The 7,250-nt window shown below is 36.6% G+C and overlaps 1 non-coding gene across 1 annotated transcript; it reads left to right on the top strand.

The window, feature by feature from the left end:
• Positions 1 to 6,887: 6,887 nt before the first annotated feature.
• Positions 6,888 to 7,006, top strand: LOC132371217 (small nucleolar RNA SNORA57). The gene has a single exon (XR_009504835.1). It is a non-coding gene; the product is annotated as a small nucleolar RNA SNORA57 (small nucleolar RNA).
• The last annotated feature ends 244 nt before the right edge of the window (positions 7,007 to 7,250 follow it).

Raw genomic sequence — 7,250 nt, 5'->3', positions numbered from 1 at the left:
TCTTGTAATAGTCTTTATTTTAAAGTGTATTTTGTCTGATATGAGAATTGCTACTCCAGTTTTCTTTTGATATCCATTTGCATGGAATATCTTTTTCCATCCCCTCACTTTCAGTCTGTATGTGAACCTAGGTCTGAAGTGGGTCTCTTATAGACAGCATATGTATGGGTCTTGTTTTTGTATCCATTCAGCCAGCCTATCTCTTTTGGTTGGAGCACGTAATCCATTTACATTTAAGGTAATCATCGATATGTAGGTTCCTATTACCATTTTCTTAATTGTTTTGGGTTGTTGTTTTAGGTCTTTTCCTTCTCTTGTGTTTCCTGCCTCTATAGAGAAGTTCCTTTAGCATTTGTTGTAAAGCTGGTTTGATGGTGCCTAATTCTCTTAACTTTTGCTTATCTGTAAAGGTTTCAATTTCTCCATTGAATCTGAATGTGATCCTTGCTGGGTAGAGTAACCTTGCTTGTAGGTTTTCCCCTTTCATCACTTTAAATATGTCCTGCCACTCCCTTCTGGCTTGCAGAGTTTCTGCTGAAAAATCAGCTGTTAACCTTATGGGGATTCCCTTGTATGTTGTTTGTTGCTTTTCCCTTGCTGCTTTTAATGTTTTTTCTTTGTATTTAATTTTTGATAGTTTGATTAATGTGTCTCAGCGTGTTTCTCTTTGGGTTTATCCTGTATAGGACTCTCTGTGCTTCCTGGACTTGACTGATTATTTCCTTTCCCATCTTAAGGAAGTTTTTGACTATAATCTCTTCAAATATTTTCTCAGACCCTTTCTTTTTCTCCTCTTCTGCTGGGACCCCTGTAATTCGAATGTTGGTGTGTTTAATGTTGTCCCAGAAGTCTGTGAGAGTGTCCTCAATTCTTTTCATTCCTTTTTCTTTATTCTGCTCCCTGGCAGTTATTTCCACCATTTTTTCTTCCAGGTCACTTGTCCGTTCTTCTGCCTCAGTTATTCTGCTATTGATTCCTTCTAGAGTATTTTTAATTTCAGTAATTGTGTTGTTCATCACTGTTTGTTTGTTTGTTCTTTAGTTCTTCTAGATCTTTGTTAAATGTTTCTTTCATTTTCTCTATTCTGTTTCTGAGATTTTGGATCATCTTTACTATCATTACTCTGAATTCTTTTTCAGGTAGGTTGCCTCTTTCATCTTCATTTATTTGGTATTGTAGGTTTTTACCTTGCTCCTTCATCTGTAACATATTTTTTTGTTGTTTCTTTTTTTTTTTTTTTTTTTTTTTTTGATGGGTGGTGCTGTATTCCTGTCTTACTGGTTCTTTGGCCTGTGACGTCTAGCACTGGAGTTTGCAGGCAGTTGGATGGAGCCAGGTCTTGGTGCTGAGATGGGGACCTCCAGGAGGCCTCACTCCAATTGATATTCCCTGGGGTCTGAGGATCTCTGTTAGAGCAGTTTGGACTTGGAGTTCCCACCACAGGAGTTCAGGCCCGACCTCTGGCCTGGGAACCAAGATCCCTCAAGCTTCATGGAGTGGTAAAAAAAAAAGAAAGAAAGAAAGAAAAAAGGAGCAGTACAATATCAAAGAATAAAAAACAAAATAAAATTAGAAAGATAAAAAATATATTAGGAGAAATAAAACTATATTTGAAACAACCGGTCACTGGTGGTTCCTCCCATCCCCTTAGGTGTCCATGGTCCCCCATCAGTGCCTGGTAAGTGCCCTAGTTGTGAGGAGACGTGAATTCTGCATCCTCCTAGTATGCCATCTTGACTCTTCCCTCTCCATATGCACTTTTGTTAGTTGTCTTTATATGTGAATAATCTTCTTTGGAACTACAATCTGAGAGGCTATTTTTCATTTATCTGCCTACTTCATAGAAACTTGCACATACTAAATACTTGAAAATATTGGTTGAGATTTTATGAATTTTTATACATGGCCTTTGAATATATAAATTATCCACATTTTTCAGACTACAATAAAATGCAGAGATTTATTTGAAACTGAAACTTTTTTTTAATATTCTGACCATTTTATACTCCATAAAAGTACAACTGTTTCTAGAGTTCTTCCAAAGCCCTTTACTGAGTGTTAATATTTAATCAATTAATAGTCTTTGTGGCAACTGAACCTTGTTGAGATATAATTAGAAGAAAGGAAACTCACACTTACTGGGTTCCTATCCTTAAAAAGCACTGTGCCAAATGGTGTCACTCATATTCTTCTGTTTAATCTTCTCAGCTAAAGACATCAAGTAATTTTCTCAAGTCTCAGAACTGTTCAGTGGCGAACTAGGGTTTACAATTTCCCATCTTCCCCCCAAAATCTGTTCTACCTTTTACAGTTCTTATTTCAATTAATGACACCATCATATACCAAATTTCCCAGAGAGAAATTTGTATCTTATCCAGGCTTCTCATTCTCCCTTACCCCTAGTCAATAAATCCTATTAATAATAAAGTGCATCTCAAATCCACTCACTCCTCTCCATTTCTACTGATAGTATCTTGGTTTAAGAATTCATCATGTCTCATCTAGACCATTTCAACAGCCTCCCTGTTTGCTCGCTCCACTGCATCTTTCACACCACCACTACCAGAGTCATCTTTTCAAAGCACAAATGTGAACATATCACTCTCTCTCTTAAAACCCAACCTCAGTAGTTACACATCACCTAAAAGATAAAATTAAATCTCCAGAGAACTACATTCAAGACCTTTTCACCCTTATCTCCAGTTGCTCCACAGCTCATAATTTACACACTCCTGAATAACAGGCAGGTCTCCCTGGAACTTCTTGCAGCTTCCAAGGCCCACTCTTCTCCCACTGCCTCACAGGACTTGCTCGTAAATGTCTCTCTCCTACTATTCTTTAAGACTTGACTTCAGTGTCATCCCCTTTAAATGGGCTTATTCAGCCCAAACTTTGTCCTATCCAAAATTTAGAATTTCTTCTTTTTGGCAAACCATAGCAGCCTGATTTTCTTCTTTTTGTAAAAAAAGATGATTTTAAAAAGCACCTCTTAAGCACATCTTACCAAAGAGTGAAGATTATGAACTATTATGATTAGTATGATGCCTTATATAAAGTGGTAGTCACTATGTTGAGACTGATGTATATGTAGCATTTGAGAAATTGAATTATGAGTTTAGTCTTATTAAAGTCTGTAATCTGTAAGGAGAGCCACGTTACAGATTTTACCTTAAAAAAGTCTATGAATACTGCAGTTAAAGAATATTCTGAAATTATGTTACAGAACAGCCAGCCAAGGACCAATCCATCCTGATGTTGGATCCGGATCACAGAGAAAACACTGATGATGTATAACAGTAACTATTAAAAGGAATCATTATTTTTGAGAATCTCCTGTAAATATATCATATATTTATGCATTTGTTAATTATTAAAACACTATAACCATAAGATAAAGGTAAATAATAACATGGACAATGGAGATAAATTGACTAGTTTACGTTTATGCTACAAATTATACTTTATTATGTTTTTATTGATAAATACATTTTTAACAAATGAAAATACTTCATTGTTTTTAATGAGAATGCTACTGGAAATAAAGTCATTGTATTTAAAAATAAAATAAGATATTTTATTATTCAAATTATGTATTAGCTATAGTACTGAAGCTTGTTTTTCCGAAATTCCTAATAAATTCTACAAAATTTTTGTACAGTGGTGTAAAAAGTTTATTATTAATAATTCCTCTCATAAATAGTAATGCTATTTATCTAAGACTTTGAAGGATCTCAGTACTTTGGAGATGTTACCAAGGGGTCTTGTTCTCAATTCTGCAGGTTCAGAAATTAAAGTTATCACTTTATCCAGGGCTGATGGGTCTCTAAAAAACTGACTTTACTAGCAAAGCTCACAAGGTAAATGGTAAATATAAAAAATAAATTGCAATCCCAACTGGATTACTTGAATTGCCTGATCAGTATGTTCTTTTCCCAATAAGAATGTCTGCTGGAGAAACCAGATATATATTAGAAGTTTGTTTTTTTCAGTATAGAAACAAAGCCAAAAGTTGTATGATCATAAAAAAATTTTGTCATAGAATTATGACAGTCTCATACATCCTTTTATTTTCCGTCAACTATTTCTACTTCATGCTCTCATCACCTCTCATCTGGACTATTTCAAGATGAATTTCTTACCTCTGGCACCAATAAGGCTGCTAGAATGGCGTTTCTAAAGTGTGAGTGAAATGACCAGAATGAAAATTGTATCAATCCCATCTTAAATGTTTTTAGAGCTTCCTCTCTGGCTACTAGAGAAAATTTACACTCCTGAGCGTGGCATGTAAGGCTCTTCATATTCTGAGTCCTCCCTCCTTACCTACATCATCTTTAACACCTTTCTCACCACACCACTTATTCCAATATACTGAACTCTTTATAGACCCCCAAATACAACCTGCTATTTCATGCCTCTCTGCTTGTACATATACTACTATCTTGGAATGCCTTCCCTTTCACTCTACTTACATCTGCCTAATAAAATTTAATTCATTCTTGTAAATTCTGCTTAGGTTGAATTTTCCAGTTTTTCCTAATAATCATCTTTACTGCCTCCTGTATATAAATTATGTACTTTGTACCCTGAACTGTAATTATTTGTGTGTATAAATGTCTCTTCTTCTAAATCAAGAGCTCCTGGAAACTAAAGATTGTCATTCGTTTGTGCCCTTAGGGATTAAAATAGGGTACATAGTGGCAGATCATAATAACAAATAAAGGAAAAAATATTCCATTGTTCAACTTATCGAGCCCCTACTCTGTGCTAGGTACTGCTCTGTGTGTTAGGGCTACAATAAAAGACAAAACTTATTATTTGCCATTATGGAACTTAAATTTTAGTGAGGATTACAGATTTTAAAACATAAAACTATAACATCAGATAGTTATACAGTATACCAAATGAAAACCAGAGCACGGTAAGGGACAGAGAATGATGGGAGTACTATTTTAGAGAGAGAGGTAGAGTGCTCAGAGAAGGGCTCTGAGAAGGTGACATTTGAGAAAATATCTGAGTGAGTAGGAGAGCTAACCTTGGTGGTAGTAGGAGAATAGAATTCTACATAGAGGGGACCTTCCACAGGAGTGTGCTTAACGTGTTTAAGGAATAGAAAGGCTAGCATAGCTATTGAGCAGCGAGCAAGGCAGAATTACTGCGAAATAATGTAGGAGAGGTAGCCACAGGCAGGACCATGTAGGGCTTGTAGGGCTTGTAGGCCATGGGATTTCAGTCTAGATTTATGTGAATGAATCCGTTGCAGGGTTTAGGGTAAGGGAGGAACATGATCCTTTTAAAGGATCACCCTGGTGTCTGGCACATATATTTTGGAGAGGGAAGAAGGTGGCAAGTATTTAAGGAGGTGACCAATTAAAGAACTTTTGCAATAGCCTGAGAGAAGTTTATGGCTTGGATCAGGTTAATAATGATGGCAGTAATAAGTGGTCAGATAAAGAATATATTTTGAAATATTTTATGAGGGAATGGATGTGAAATATAGAAAAAAAGGAGAAATCAAGGATGATTCCAATGTTTTTGGGCCTGAGTACCTGTGTGAATGATGGAACCATTTCCTGAGATGAAGAATATAGAAGGAGAAGCAGGTTTTGGCTGAAAATCAGTTTTTAGGTTTAAGATGCTTATTATCTATCCAAGTGGTGATACTAAATAGGCAATTAAATACACAAGTCTGGAATTTGGGTGTGTGTGGCCCTGAGTGAACATGTAACTTGGGAATTGCCAGTGTACAGATGATATTTACAGCCGTGAAATTAGATGAAATCACCTGGAGAGAGAATGTAGCTAGAGAAGAGATCTGAGCAGTGAAGAAAGAAATTGTCTCAAGAAGGAGTGAGGAATCAACTGTGTCAAAGCTGGTAATAAGTTTGGGTTAAATTAGGACTGAAAAACTCCTGCTGGATTTGGTTACCTGGAGGTCACTGGTGGTTTTGACAAAAATGGTTCAGCAGAGTTTTGGGACAAAAATCTAATTGGAATGGGTTCAAGAGGGAGTAAAAAAAAAAAAATAATAAGGTATTATCAGAAATTTTATAGTAATAAACTTAAAAGTTAGACAAAATGGAAATGGAATTGGTTAGCAGAATTATGGTCCCCCAAGATGTCCACATCCTCCTCTTCAGGACTTGTGAAGATATGATCTTAGATGGCAAAAGGAACTTTGCAAATATGACTAAGTTAAGGATATTAAGATGGGGATGTTATCCTGGGTTATCTGGGTGGATTCAATGTAACCATAAGGGTCCAGATAAGTAAAAGAGGAAGGCAGGAGGGTCAGTGTCAAAGTCAGAGAGAGATATGCATATTATGCTAAACTGCAGGTTTTGAAGATGGAGGAGGGGACCACACCCTTAGGAATATAGGTCGCCTCTAAAAGCAAGAAAAGGTAAGGAAACAAATTCTGCCCTAGAGCCTACAGAAGTAACAGTCCTATCAACACCTTGATTCTAGGCCACAGAAACCCATTTTAGATTTCTGATCTTTATAACTAAGTAACAAATTTATATTGTCTTAAGACACTAAGTTTGTGGTATTTTGTTACATCACAATAGGAAACTAATACAGCATTTTACATAACATAGTCATGAGTTATGGGGATTAGAATGTGACTATTTTTGGTGAACCATTATTCTGTTACCATAATCCAGAGACAGTTAAAGCCACCCAAGGTCATGACCAACTGAAAGAAGAAGCATTTTGTACCATCTTATTTGGGGTGTATAAGAGCAGAATTTAGGAAGGCAAGGGAAAATTTAGAGCTCAGATTTTAAAAAATAGAAACTTGCATGCCTCTACTAGTAAATATTTTGGGACTTTTTTTTATGCCATCAATACAATTTTGTGAATTGTGATGTCATTTATTAAATGACATTCCTCTCAGTCCCAGTAATGTATGGAGGTTGAGGGAAAGGGCTCCGGCCTTTCCGGTGTCACATCTTTGGCACGGCAGGCTTCCAGTCCGTGGGTTCTAACCTCAAGTGCCCGGACACCGGGCTCCAAGGAGCAGGGCAAAACCAGGGTTCAGCAGGCTCCTTCCTGGGGTACTCACACTTTCTTTGATTTCAGATCTGTGGAGCTGCCCTAGGAGCCAGAGTTGTGGTATCCCCTCCTCTTCCACATTGCATTGCAAACAATAAAGGCTGTTCTACAGTCAACAAACAAATAAATAAATAAATAAAACAAAATGATGTTCCAATGGGGTAAGCAGGCCAAATGGGTGTGCCATGATGTTTGTG

This window comes from Balaenoptera ricei, chromosome 8 (genome assembly GCF_028023285.1).
Source record: "Balaenoptera ricei isolate mBalRic1 chromosome 8, mBalRic1.hap2, whole genome shotgun sequence".
NCBI classification, from domain to species: domain Eukaryota; kingdom Metazoa; phylum Chordata; class Mammalia; order Artiodactyla; family Balaenopteridae; genus Balaenoptera; species Balaenoptera ricei.
This window is presented reverse-complemented; position numbering and strand designations above follow the sequence as displayed.